This window comes from Delphinapterus leucas, chromosome 7, assembly GCF_059928025.1.
Source record: "Delphinapterus leucas isolate spDelLeu-1000000601 "Yukka" chromosome 7, BTC_Dleu_Yukka2, whole genome shotgun sequence".
Classification (NCBI taxonomy): Eukaryota; Metazoa; Chordata; class Mammalia; order Artiodactyla; family Monodontidae; genus Delphinapterus; species Delphinapterus leucas.
The window spans coordinates 72,670,591-72,685,729 of record NC_143135.1 but is presented as its reverse complement, the minus strand read 5'-3'; positions in this window follow the sequence as shown (position 1 = coordinate 72,685,729).

Below are 15,139 nucleotides of genomic sequence, written 5' to 3'. Positions count from 1 at the left end.
TTTTCACAATGTTGATGCTTCCAATCCAAGAACATGGTATATCTCTCCATCTGTTTGTATCATCTTTAATTTCTTTCTCCAGTACCTTATAGTTTTCTGCATACAGGTCTCTTATCTCCTTAGGTAGATTTATTCCTAGGTATTTTACTCTTTTTGTTGCAGTGGTAAATGGGAGTATTTCCTTAATTTCTCTTTCAGATTTTTCATCCTTAGTGTATAGGAATGCAAGAGATTTCTGTGCATTAATTTTGTATCATGTTACTTTAACAAATTCATTGATTAGCTCTAGTAGATTTCTGGTAGCATCTTTAGGATTCTCTATATATAGTGTCATGTCATCTGCAAGCAGTGACAGCTTTACTTCTTCTTTTCTGATTTAGATTCCTTTTATTTCTTTTTCTTCTCTGATTGCTGTGGCTAAAACTCCCAAAAGTATGTTGAATAATAGTGGTGAGAGTGAGCAACTTTGTCTTATTCCTGATCTTAGAGAGAATGTTTTCAATTTTTCACCTTGAGAATGATGTTGGCTGTGGGTTTGTCATCTATGGCCCTTATTATGTGGAGGTAAGTTCCCTCTATGCCTACTTTATGGAGGGTTTTTATCATAAATGGGTCTTGAATTTTGTCAAAAGGTTTTTTTGCATCTATTGAGATGATCATATGTTTTTTCTCCTTCAGTTTGTTAATATGTTGTATCACATTGATTGATTTGCGTATATTGAAGAATCCTTGCATTTCTGGAATAAACCCCACTTCATCATGGTGCATGATGCCTTCTGCTTGCTAGTATTTTGTTGAGGATTTTTGCATCTATGTTCATCAGTGATACTGGCATGTAGTTTTCTTTCTTTTAAACATCTTTGTCTGGATTTGATATCAGGGTGATGGTGGCCTCATAGAATGAGTATGGGAGTGTTCCTCCCTCTGCTATATTTTGGAACAGTTTGAGATGATAGATGTTGGCTCTTCTCTAGGTGTTTGATAGAATTTGCCTGTGAAGCCATCTGGTCCTGGGCTTTTGTTTGTTGGAAGATTTTTAATACCAGTTTCAATTTCAGTGCTTGTGATTTGTCTGTTTATATTTTCTATTTCTCCCTGTTTCAGTTTTGGAAGGTTGTGCTTTTCTCAGAATTTGTTCATTTCTTCCAGGTTGCCTATTTTGTTGGCATATAGTTGCTTGTAGTAGTCTCTCACGATCCTTGATATTTCTGCAGTGTCAGCTGTTACTTCTTTTTCATTTCTAATTCTATTAATTGGAGTCTTCTCCCTTTTATTCTTGATGGATCTGGCCAATGGTTCATCAACTTTCTTTATCTTCTCAAAGAACCAGCTTTTAGTTTTATTGCTCTTTTCTATTGTTTCCTTAATTTCTTTTTCATTTATTTCTGATCTGATCTTTATAATTTCTTTCCTTCTGCTAACTTTGCAGTTTCTTTGTTATTTCTCTAATTACTTTAGTTGTAAGGTTAGGTTGTTTATTTGAGATGTTTCTTGTTTCTTGAGGTAGGATTGTATTGCTATAAACTTCCCTCTTAGAACTGCTTTTGCTACATCCCATAGGTTTTGGGTCATTGTGTTTTCATTGTCATTTATTTCTAGTTATTTTTATATTTCCTCTTTGATTTCTTAAGTGGTCTCTTGGTTATTTATTAGTGTATTGTTTAGTCTCCATGTGTTTGTATTTTTTACTGATTTTTTCCTATATTTTATATCTAGTCTCATAGCTTTGTGGCCAGAAAAGATACTTGATGCAATTTCAATTTTCTTAAATTTACCAAGGCTTGATTTCTGACTCAAGATATAATCTATCCCAGAGAATGTCCCATGAGCACTTGAGAAGAAAGTGTATTCTGCTATTTTTGGATGGAATGTCCTTTAAATATTAATTAAATCCATCTTGTTTAATGTATCATTTAAAGATTGTGTTTCATTATTTATTTTTATTTTGGATGATCTGTCCATTGGTGAAAGTGGGGTGTTAAGTCCCCTACTATGATTGTGTTACTGTTGATTTCCCCTTTCATGGCTGTTAGCATTAGCCTTATGTGTTGAGGTGCTCCTATGTCGGGTGCATAAATATTTACAATTGTTATATCTTCTTCTTGGATCAATCCCTTGATCATTATGTAGTGTCCTTCTTTGTCTCTTCTAATAGTCTTTATTTTAAAGTCTATTTTATCTGATATAAGAATTGCTACTCCAGTTTTCTTTTGATTTCCATTTGCATGGAATATCTTTTTCCATCCCCTCACTTTAAGTTTTTATGTGTCCCTAGGTCTGAAGTGGGTCTCTTGTAGACAGCATATATATGGTCTTGTTTTTTTATCCATTCAACCAGTCTATGTCTTTTGGTTGGAACATTAAATGGAACATTTAATCCATTTACATTTAATGTAATTATCAATATGTGTTTGCCTATTACCATTTTGTTAATTGTTTGGGGTTTGTATTTGTAGGTCTTTTCCTTCCTTTGTGTTTCCTGCCTAGAGAAGTTCCTTTATTATTTGTTATAAATGAGGTTTGGTGGTGCTGAATTCTCTTAGCTTTTGCTTGTGTGTAAAGGTTTTAATTTCTCTGTCAATTCTGAATGATATCCTTGCTGGGTAGAGTAATCTTGGTTGTAGGTTTTTCTCCTTCATCACTTTAAATATGTCCTGCCACTCCCTTCTGGCTTGCAGAGTTTCTCCTAAAAGATCAGCTGTTAACCTTATGGAGATTCCCTTGTGTGTTATTTGTTGTTTATCCCTTGCTGCTTTTAATATGTTTTCTTTGTATTTCATTTTTGATAGCTTGATTAATATGTGTCTTTGCATGTTTCTCCTTGGATTTATCCTGTGTGGGACTCTCTGTGCTTCCTGGACTTGACTGACTCTTTCCTTTCCCATATTAGGAAAGTTTTCAACTATAATCTCTTCAAATATTTTCTCAGTCCCTTTCTTTTTCTCTTCTTCTTCTGGGACACCTATAATTCGAATGTTGGTGTGTTTAGTGTTGTCCCAGAGGTCTCTGAGACTGTTCTCAATTCTTTTCATTCTTTTTACTGCTGTGTGGTAGTTATTTCCACTATTTTAGCTTCCAGGTCACATATCCATTCTTCTGCCTCATTTATTCCACTATTGATTCCTTCTAGAGAGTTTTTAATTTCATTTTTTATGTTTTTCAATATCATTTGTGTGCTTTTTTCTTTTTCTAGGTCCTTGTTAAATCTTTCTTGTATTTTCTCTATTCTATTTCCAAGATTTTGGATCATCTTTACTATCATTACTCTGAATTCTTTTTCAGGTAGTCTGCCTATTTCTTCTTCATTTATTTGGTCTGGTGGGATTTTTCTTTGCCTCTTCTGCTGTGTGATTCTCTGTCTTCTCATTTTGCTTAACTTACTGTGTTTGGGGACTCCTTTTCACAGGCTGCAGGTTCATAGTTCCTTTTGTTTTGGGTATCTGCCCCCAGTGGCTAAGTTTGATTCAGTGGGTTGTGGTAGGCTGCCTGGTGGAGGTGACTGGTGCCTTTGTTTTGGTGGATGAGGCTGCATCTTGTCTTTCTTGTGTGCAGGACTGTGGTGGTGTGTTTTGGGGTGTCTGTGACCTTATTATGATTTTAGGCAGCCTCTCTTCTAATGGGTGGGGTTGTGTTCCTGTCTTACTAGTTGTTTGGCATAGGTTGTCCAGCACTGTAGCTTGCTGGTCCTTGAGTGGAGCTGGGTCTTAGCGTTGAGATGGAGATCTCTGGGAGAGCTTTGCCGTTTGATATTATTTGGAGCCAGGTAGTCTCTAGTGGACCAATATCCAGAACTCGGCTCTCCCATCTCAGAAGCACAGGCCTGACACCCGTCCGGAGCGCCACGACCCTGTCAACCACACAGCTCAGAAAAAAAGAAAAAGAGAAATAAATTTAAAAAATGATAAATAAATAAAATAAAATAAAGTTATTAAAATAAGAAATAAAAAATATTAAAAATTAAAAAGTAATAAAAGAAAGAAAGAAGAGAGCAATCAAAGCAATAAACAAATCCACCCATGATAACAAGCTCTAAAACTATACTAAAAACAAAAAACAAAACATAAAAACAGACAGAACCTTACCTTACCACAAATGGTAAAAGCAAAAGTAGACACACAAACTCACAAAAAGAATCATACACATATACACTGAAAAAAAGATAAAAAGGAATATATATATATATATAAAGGAAGAGAGCAACCTAATCAATAAACTAATCTACCAATTATAATAAACTCTATATACTTTACTAAGATAAACATAAAACCATATACAAATTAGATGCAGAAAGAAAACCCCACTAAACTAAGATAAACATAAAACCAGAAACAAATTAGATGCAGAAAGCAAACCCCAAGTCTACAGTTCTTCCCAAAGTCCACCACCTCAATTTTGGGATAATTCATTGTCTATTCATGTATTCCATAGATGCAGCATATATCAAGTTGATTGTGGAGATTTAATCCACTGCTCCTGAGACTGCTGGGAGAAATTTCCCTTTCTCTTCTTTGTTCACACAGCTCCTGGGGTTCAGCTTTGGATTTGGCCCCACCTCTGTGTTTAGGTCGCCTGGGGGTATCTGTTCCCCGCCCAGACAGAATGGGATTAAAATAGAAGCTGATTAGTGGGCTCTGGCTCACTCAGGCTGTGGAGAGGGAGGGTTATGGAATGTGGGGCAAGCCTGCTGCGGCAGAGGCCAGCGTGAGGTTGCAACAGCCTGAGGCATGCCGTGTGTTCTCCTGGGAAGTTGTCCCTGGATCACGGGACCCTGGCAGTGGCAGGCTCCACAAATTCTTGGGAGGGGAGTTGTGGATAGTGACTTGTGCTTTCACACAGGCTTCTTGGTCGCTGCAGCAGCAGCCTTAGCATTTCATGCCCATCTCTGGTGTCCGTGCTGATAGCTACAGCTCACGCCATTCTCTGGAGCTTGTTTATGTGGTGCTCTGAATCCCCTTTATTCACGCACCCCAAAACAATGGTCTCTTGCTTCTTAGGCAGTTCCAGACTTTTTCCTGGACTCCCTCCCAGCTAGCTGTGGCACACTATCCCACTTCAGGCTGTGTGCACGCAGCCAACCCCAGTCCTCTCCCTGGGGTCTGACCTCTGAAGCCTGAGCCTCAGGTTCCAGCCCCCACCCACCCTGGCGGGTGAGCAGACAAGCTTCTTGGGCTGGTGAGTGCTGGTCAGCACCAATCCTCTGTGCAGGGATCTTTCCACTTTGCCCTCTGCATCCCTGTTGCTGCTCTCTCCTCTGTGGCTCTGAATCTTTCCCCGCACCACTTCCCATCTCTGCAAGTGAAGGGGCTTCCTAGTGTCTGGAAACTTTTCCTCCTTCACAGCTCCTTCCCCGAGGTACAGGTCCTGTCCCTATTCTTTTGTCTCTGTTTTTTCTTTTGCCCTCCCCAGGTACATGTGGAGTTTCTTGCCTTTTGGGAAGTCTGAAGTCTTCTGCCAGTGTTCTGTAGGAGTTGTCCTACCTATAGATGTATTTCTGATGTACTTGTTGGGAGGAAGATGATCTCCACGTCTTATTCCTCCACCATCTTGAACGTTTCCCCTCTACCCATATTTTAAAACTACATCTTTACCTGACCAAATTTCCTAACAGCAATAAATATATACAGCTTCTCTGAAATTCTATAGAATTTATGTTACCAGTTTTACACATATCAAATTCTATCTTGCAAAATAGTTATATATTTATGTTTCTCTCAGATAGTAGGTTAATATTTCTTAAAATTAGTCTTCATATTTGGCTAAAACACTTTTTTCCAAGCATAGCATAGTATTATACATACACTGGATTCACAAAAGTAAATTTAGGCATAAATAAATAACTTATAGGTTAGAAAACAACATTGTAGTGAGGTTAAGAATAGTTAGAAGCAGGTAAATCTTACAATGTAGACATAGAGAAGGAAACAATATCACAAAAATTGATGGCATTAAAACGGTGTTACAGTGTATGTAAGAAGATTAGGATGTTACATAATTCTATGAAATCATGTTTATTGAGTAATTTAAAATGTTAAATAAGTATACTCATCTCCATAAATTGTTGATTTTAGTCTGAAACTAGTAATATATACAATTTATTGAGTGCATTCTTGGTGCAATCAGATACAGTTTACATACTTTATATGATTTATTTCATTTAATTGTCACAACTCTGCAAGATAAATTTTTTTGTTTACATCTTATAGATGAAGAACAGAGGGCCAGAACAATATTCTAAACCCACAGAACAGTTTCACAGATCTTTATCTTGTCCTTGGTAGAGCCACATAAGGACAATTGGCCTAGGCCAGCATATAAATTTTATCCAGCATACCTCAAATGGATTATGTCTAGGGACCAATATTACAGCGGTCCCCCCTTTTCTGTAGGGCACACATTCCAAGACCCCCACCGGATTCCTGAAGTCACATATAGCACCAAACCTTATATATACTGTTTTTTCCTATGCATATATACCAAAGATAAATTTTAATCTATAAATTAGGCACAGTAAGAGATTAACAACAATAATAATAAAATAGAAGAACTATAATAATATACTGTAATAAAAGTTATATGGTTATGGTCTCTCTTTCATAATACCTTATTGTTTTGTACTTACCCTTCTACTTTTGATGATGTGATGTGATAAAATGCCAGTGAAGTGAGGTAAATGACTAGGCATTGTGACTTAGCATCAGACTACTATAGACCTGGTGATACATTAAAAGGAAAATTATCTGATCTAGGTGATCCTTGGTCATGGAGCCATGATGATGTTGATGGTTGGATGAGGATCAGGCTTGTCAAGGGTTGGGAACCCCAGGCTGGACAGAGCAGGAGAGCACAAGATTACATCATGCTACTCAGAAAACTGTTGAAAGTGAAACTTCAGAAAAGGGGGGACTGCTGTAGTTGCTAAAAGGCCAGAAGACTAGACTTCAACTAAGTAGCAGACTGGAGCTTAATTCATTAATTTAAAAATTCACTCACTATAGTGGTATTTTGGGGTCACCTTCTCTATACCAAACACTCAGCTAACCTATCTATAGGAAAAGCTAGATTCATATATGAGCACAAACTACCTCTGTGCATTCATTACTTTTTACTTTAATCATTAATAATCTTATATATTCATCTCTGAAATTGGAAACCTGTTAACTCATGTCATATGATTATTCTGATAAATAGCTTATAAAAACAATTTAAAACCACTTAAGAAAAATATAAAGTTCTAGAGAAAAATCTCATAAAATATTCCCTATAGTAATGGGTCCATACTAAAATTAGACACATCTGTTTAAAAGGCAATTTTTAATAATTACAGCTTTGACTTTTAATTTAAAATAAGCCTGTTAACTTAAAATAAATCTGGCATTAAAACAGTTTTCATATCAGAATAAATGTGTTTTTCTCCCCAAAGTAAGCTTGATAAAATCTATTTAATTGTGTAATCTTAACTTCCCATTATTGGGTAACTGAAATTAGCAATGATAAGTGTTTAAATAAGCAAATTCCAATTACTATTAACATAAGCAATTCATTATTCAAATATGATCAATGTAGCTATTAAAGTACTGTAAACAGAATCATTACCAATGTGAATTATATTACTACACTATGCACAGTCCATCAGATACACTTTTTTTGGTGAGTTTTATTTATTGTACTTTGTATATTTATATACCACATCTGCTACATATGTGTATGTAAATTTTCTATTTGTGAACATTCACCTCTATCACTTTTTTCTGGTTTGTAAGCAAAAACTAGAAGAACATTAGAGATTTGTAAATAATACATGCCAGAAAAAACCTACCCTTATTTTACACTAAACCTCATTGGCTAAATATAGGTGATCGTGGCTTTCAAGTCTAATTTTAAGTTCTATGTCATTTTTGTGACTTTTTTCCCCCTTTTTTAAAGATATATGGCCTCATCATTATGTTGTCACTCATGTGGCTGAAAATATCTTTAAGTGAAGTATGGACTCAATTATAGTTTAAAGTAAGACTTTTAAGATATTCTGAATCTGCCAGTTTCATACAAGATGGTAGTGGTTGTGGTGTTTCTGTGTTTGTGTGTTTGTGTATAGAGGTGGGATTCAGTGAGGAAATAAATGTTAAGTGCTTCTTAGAGCAACAATCAGCACACTGATCAGACCAATAACTCCCTTAGTCAAACCTGGAAGACTCCACACTACCACATACATGGGTCTATAGGGCACTGGGATGAACCAGCCAACCAATTAATGTGAAAGAGCAGGCATTATTATTTCTACTTTACAAAAGAGAAAATTGATTAGTAAACTGTTTAAATGTGACTTTCTCCAAAGACAGTTTGTCCAGATAATAATAGCAAAGTATTGAAGTTTGCAAGGTATACTATTAACTATTAAAGTTAAGAAAAGATAACTTCATCTAAGTGCTGGATGGATATTATGGAAACAAACTATGTTAAATGATTTTCCAGTAAGTGATAGGTTGGGCAGGATGATCCTAGACCACAGTTGTTTTTGTGAAGACTTGATGGTTAGAAAAGGAGAGAAACTGCTTAATTAATTTTGTCTAACATTTTTCAACCCTTTTGTGAGTGCAATCTGCCTTTTATTTGCATAAAATTATTTTGTTATACAATGATAAAGCAGAGTTCTATTCTGAGAAGGAATGTTTTATGTCAATGAAAACTCAAACTTGGCATAACAACGAAATTTAGTGTCATTATTGATAGAGTTGCTTTCCAGTATATTATTTTGTCTTTTGGGAAAACAATCCTCTAATCCTCCTGTCTCCTTCCACTGCCAACACTGCCCAGAGGTTGGAACTTGGGCTCTAGAAAGAAAAGGAAAGTACAAGTCTGTCCCCTTGAAGCAAAAACGTTATAGATTGGCCCCTGCAACATAGAAACTGGCTGAAAGATGGAGAAAGATAATCCAAGAACAAAGCCCTATGATGAACATTGGACTGGACTAATTATCATTGATTTAAAGTTTGTTGTTTCAGTTATCTTTAGTTTGTCCTACTCTTTAAGTAAATTCTCTTAAATGGTCAATCTTATTATCAAAAATCATGTGGAAGAAAATATAGAAGGGTCCCACACCTTACAAGGTGCAAAGTAGCACCAAAGAAGTAAAAGTTGCCAAAAGCTTATAGTTTGCAAAACGAGACCCACAAGACAAATAGTGCAATGATCTAGAGCCTACTAGACAGCGAGCTGAGGTAACAAGTAACACCCAGAATGCAGTTACAAAATATATAAGCATTCCTCATGGATTCCTTGAGGAATCATTAGAAGAGACTGTAAAATAGTGATTTCTTATAGCCATATACAGGACTTGCATCTTAATGATTTGTGCCTAATTTTAGAATCATTAGCCTGCAATAATTGTCAATCCAAGTTTGTGACCAGACACAACCAATAGTCCAAGATGCAGCTTCAAAGTTTCCTTGCCCTGAAACATAAATAGTTTCAGGGTTGCTACCAGCTGGAATTTGAAACAATCATTATTGAAATTTCATTCTACAACTTGAATTAATGCATGTCAAGTCTCCTGTCATTGATGTCCTATGGCCGATACAGTGATCCTTTTACACGTATAGTGAGAGTGAAGAGGCCACATGTTTGGTCTACCAAGTTTGGAACCTAAGTTTGAAATCATCAAGATTTCACATAAAAGTAGTCACCATATACATATTAGTCTTATATTTTCTAACAAGCTTTATGGCCCATTAGTATTCATAATATTTTCAAATTATTTTAAATTACCATACTCAGTAATCTGAATTACATTATGCTTTGACTGTAGCAGCTGAGCCTTACTATCCCCATTAAGTTTTCATTTATTTTTAATTAAAAATTTAGAATGAGAAAATAACCAAATAAAATCAAAATGGTAACATCCTGCATTGGAATCAGGTCTGCTAAATGAGGACTCATCATCTAGTCCTACTTAATGGGAACAAGGATTAAGTGGGAATCAGAGACTATCCAATTTCTATTTGCTCTCGTCACAAATTGAGTGCTAGAACATCTTTAAGACTAAATAGTAATTACAGGGTAAGGATTCGGGTACCAAGGTTTTGGTGAATCTCAGTTTCTCTCATCACTTCAGCTCAGAGGGTAAATAAATGAGTCCATAGGAACTCAAAATATCTTGAAAACTGGGTCAATTTTCTCTTATGCTTATAAATGCTGTACACAGCAATGACAGCCTGTTACAAGGCTCACCAAAATTAGTGGGAGGACATGAACTTTAAGTGTGAGATTGCATTCTCTTCCTAAGGACAGAAGATGAGAACTGCCAAACACAGACAATAGAAGCAAAAAATAGCCTAGGTAAAATAAAGATAAGTAAATAAACAAGCAAATGAAAAAAGAAGAAAATGAGGTTCTTTATAGACATTATCTATGAGTCATGAAAACTCTGCTCTATGGTACGTATTATCATCCCTGTTACATAAAGGGGAAATGAGGCTCACTGAGCTTAAGATATATGACTGACAAGGCTTACATATTAAATAACAAAATGGGGAGTTTAAACCTCCATCTTTCTATTTTAGGACCCATTTCATTTCCACTGCCCCATAGTGCCTCAAATCTGAGGGTGTGTATCTGTTCCAAATATTCCCCCACCCCAGGCTTTGAACCATCACTTTGTTGTATCCTTTAGTTTTCTTAAGTTTTGTTCTGTTTTGTATTTTGAGATTCAATGGAAACAGAATTCAGTATTACATCCCTGTTGTGTTCAGATTAGATCACACATAAAAAATGGAACTCCAGGTAATGGGCACATTTTTTCATAAATTGAAATAATTAGCATTAAGAATGAGATGGGGGCTTCCCTGGTGGCGCAGTGGTTGAGAGTCAGCCTGCCAATGCAGGGGACACGGGTTCGTGCCCCCGTCCAGGAAGATCCCACGTGCCGCGGAGCAACTGGGTCCGTGAGCCATGGCCGCTGAGCCTGCGCGTCCGGAGCCTGTGCAACGGGAGAGGCCACAACAGTGAGAGGCCTGCGTACCACAAAAAAAAAAAAAAAAAAAAAATGAGATGTAGTTAGAGGACTCACTCGGCTTATTAATTCAGTTAATATAACCCAAAGAGAAGAAAACAAGTTGGTTTTATTTTATGACGTACCTGGCATCCTGCATAAAGAAAAGGATTCCTGTGAAGCCAGAGATGAAATTCTATATCTCAAAGGAGAGCAGATTTTCCTTTAAGAGAGGCAATTATATTACATTTCCTGCCCTATCTGCTCCCTTTGTTGTTCACCAGGACTGAAATAATAGTTTCATCTGCCCCAAAGGTAGACATTATTAGATGCTCACTTGTGTCAATGAATGTTTGCCTCATTAATGGAAGGCTCCCCCATGCTGTGGTTAGTCATGGTTATGCATTAAGAAGAAAACTTCATTAAACCAGCACTTCAATGTTCTCTTTCTACCTTTACAGTTTGAATTTATGAAATGAGCTTATTCAACTTCCTCACCTTTGAATAATTTACTCAATTGATTTGTTCATTAAATGCCATCCAATCTATGTGTGTATTGGTTCTTTGTAAATATACCCAAGTCTGTAGCAAGAATCACATGCCTAAAATTATATAATTGTGCATTTGTCATGGGTATGGGAAGTGGGGCTATTCATCATTGCTGGTAGTTTAAAAGAAAAGAGGTAGTCTTCTGAATAGTTTTAAGTTTCTCAAGGCATATTCATATCACAGCATCAATGTATGTCTTAAGAAATGTGTATCTAAGCTTTTTGTTCTCTTTTGGTTCCTAAGTATCATTATCTTATCCATAAAAGATAAAATGACATTGGAAATATTTTAGAAATAATTCAAGTATAGAATTTTCTGTTCTCTGAGTTAGGTATTTGACTTGGAGTCTGGTCCCTGGTCTTTCAAACTATGATTATTTGGCTGTTTTAGTGTAGTTCTTTAAGCAATACACAGTACTCATTCCAGGATGAGTTAGAACCACATGTCTCTTCAGTCTTGCATGGATTCTGATTTTATTTAATAAAAAAAGCCAGTAATTCTAGAAACAATTCCAAGGATTAATTCACTGAATAATATAAGCAATTAAGTTAGTCTTTTACTAAATCCTCCGGCTTAAATGATAGTATTTTACAAAGTTTTCCTTGTTTTGATTTTGAGCTACTGTAGAGTAGAAACTAGATAAACAAAAAAAAAATTATACAGATGTGAGGGCTATTTCAGATAGTCAATAAGAGAATGTTTATACAAAATAATTCAATGTAAGGACCGAAGGTGATAATAACAAAGAACATAATGCCTTGCTATGTATTTATAATAAGCAAACTTGGAAAGTACTTTCATGCATGTTTGTCATAGAAAATATTCACATTTTTTATTATTAGGATGCCAGTAAAAACAAACAGGATGGGGGGTCAGAAGAATTGTGCATCAGTTCTGACTGTCCTTCTTGTTCACTGTAGCATTCTTTGACTATTAAGTGCCCACTCTAGACTTCAGTTTTTTATCTTCATAAAAAGGTTGTAATTCTGTCCCTCTCAGAGAGTTACATAATAGGATTAAATGAAATAAGTTATGTGATATTTGTGCAAAGTATAAAGCACTATGCAAATATTAGCTGCTTTTACTGCTAAAATTATTATATATTTTTGCTGTCATCTCCATGAAACATCTAAATTTCAAGCTTACTTTTGTTCAATTTGCTCCTTAACATCCGCTTTTTTTTTTTTTTTTTTTTTTTTGGCTACGCCACATCTTATTTCCCTAACCAGGGATCAAACCCACTCCCCCTGAAGAGGAAGCACAAAGTCTTAACCACTGGACTGCCAATGAAGTCAACATCTGCTTTCTGTTTTTTTTTTTTTTTAAACATCTTGTCATCTCCAGTTCTCTGTTTCCTCTTCACCTGTCACAGCCATCGCCCTATGGTTGGCATATTCAAAAATGTGTACTTCCTTTTACTGACTGATCTTTACTTTAGATTGGACTATCACTTTTTAGAAAATATTTTTAGATTTCTCTGTTCATAACTGAAATATCTTTTATAATACCATAACTCTTCCCTCCAAAGCTAAGCTTCTCTTCACCCCTTCCCAAAGATGCCACCCAAAGAATGTAATAAATTTGTAGAGCAGTTCATATTTCCATTGGAGTTGTGATAATTTCCCCACCATAGAAGGCTGTGTCCCTGTAATATGTAAGTAAGTGGGTGGCATGTGTGTGGGTGTGTATGAATATGTGTATGTGTGTGTAAACAATTATAAGAACCTATTACTAAGCTGGAGAGAAAAAAAATGGTTTAATTTAAAAGCTGGGGATAGAGAACAGCAAGTTGATGGGAACAGTGACAAGGGACCTTGTGATACACCTATCTTGCAGGAGACCAACAAACTAGTAGGAGCTTTCAGTGCTGCCGGATACCCTCTGAGCAGCTTCCCTTTGGGAAAAGATCAACTGAATCTGGCAAATGACTAAATTACTATTTGGAAAACAAAGGTCAAGTAGAAGGCTATTCACTTCCTTTCCTCTTGTTTGCTTTTATCTGTGAACTTCTGGGAAGTTCATGTGGATTGAAGAACATTAAGTCAACATTACTCTCTGCATTGGCATGCTCACATTTCCTAATCGAGTCTGCTGAAGTACCAAAACAGTGCTTCCTAGATTTCTGTTCACACCCTGTCCTGGGTCTGCCTCAATCAGACTTGATCCTGTTTTTTCAATTAAAACTGGTAGAAGTAACACAATTAGAGAATATGGAAATGAGTGTTATGAGAACAGTCAACATTTTCCAGGAGAAAGTTCTTTAGTATTTCCACCATCTGATGAAAGAGAAGAAGGACTTTGAGCTATATGGAATATAGGAGACAGTCAATGCTTAGAAAACATTGCCCATCCTTAGATGCTTATTTCTAGCCTGGACCACTCCCCTGAACTCCAGAACCATATTTCCAGCTGCTCACTCAAGACCTCCCCTTGGATTTCTAACGAGCATCTGTCTCAAAGTTAACATGTATACAAATTGAACTCTTGATCTCTACTCTTCATCTACTCCTGCAGTTGCCTCAAAACTGCTCCTTCCTTCAGTCCTTCTATCTAAGTATAAGCTAACTCCAATATTCTAGTTAACTAGAAAAAGAAGTTTCTCTTTCACATTCCACATGCAATTTGTTAGGCCCTCTTGTTTTTATTTTCAAATTATATCCCAAATGATACAACTTCTACCATCTCTAAAATTACCACCCTTCTAGTCCCTGGCATTTCTCATCTGATAAATGTCAGCATCCTCCTAACTGGATATGGTTGCCCCCTAAAAATTATTTTCAATACAGTAGTAAGAGTAATCCAGCTAAAAAGGAAATAATGTCAAGTCACTCTTTCTGCTCAAAACCAAAGACTTCTCATTTCACTTAAAATAAGTCAAAGGCCTTACAGTTATCTGTATTCTCCTAAATAAACTGCTCCCTGCTGTCTCTTTGACTTCATATCCTACCCTATATCCCTTTCTTACCCCACTCCAGCTATGCTGCCTTATGCACAAAAGTCACATTTTTGCCCCAGGCGCTTTGCACTTGCTGTTTCTACTACCTGGAATACTCTTCTTCCAGATATCCATATGGTTTATTCTCTCACCACTTTCTAGTCGTTAATCAAGTATTTCTTTTTTAGTGTAGGCTTCACTGACTGAGATATCAAATGAAAACTCTCCAAGGAAGCCCTTCCTTTCATAACACTTAACATTTGTCTAACTTTTGATATATTTGACTTATCTTGTCTATTGTTGATCCCCTATAACTAAACTGTAAGCTTAATGACAACAAGGATGTTTTTGTTATGTTAACTGTGGTGTCCCATATTCTAGACTCTTACCTGATGAAAGAAGTTGCAAATTTTAACAGCATGTCTACAGAAAATGCAGAAACAGTCTCCACGTTGTAGTTTCTTTATATGATCCTTAATATGCCAGGAAAAAAAAAACAACTTTAAAATGAATAAAGGAATGGTGTTCAGGTAAGCAGTTGAGTAATATAGGTCATGATATAGCTTTCTTGCTCATAAAGCTGTGAGCGCGAAAAAGACTAGAGAAGGAAGAATAAATGGATATCATGTCACTTGGAGTCAAAATGTATTCACACCTTGATTTCCTCTATA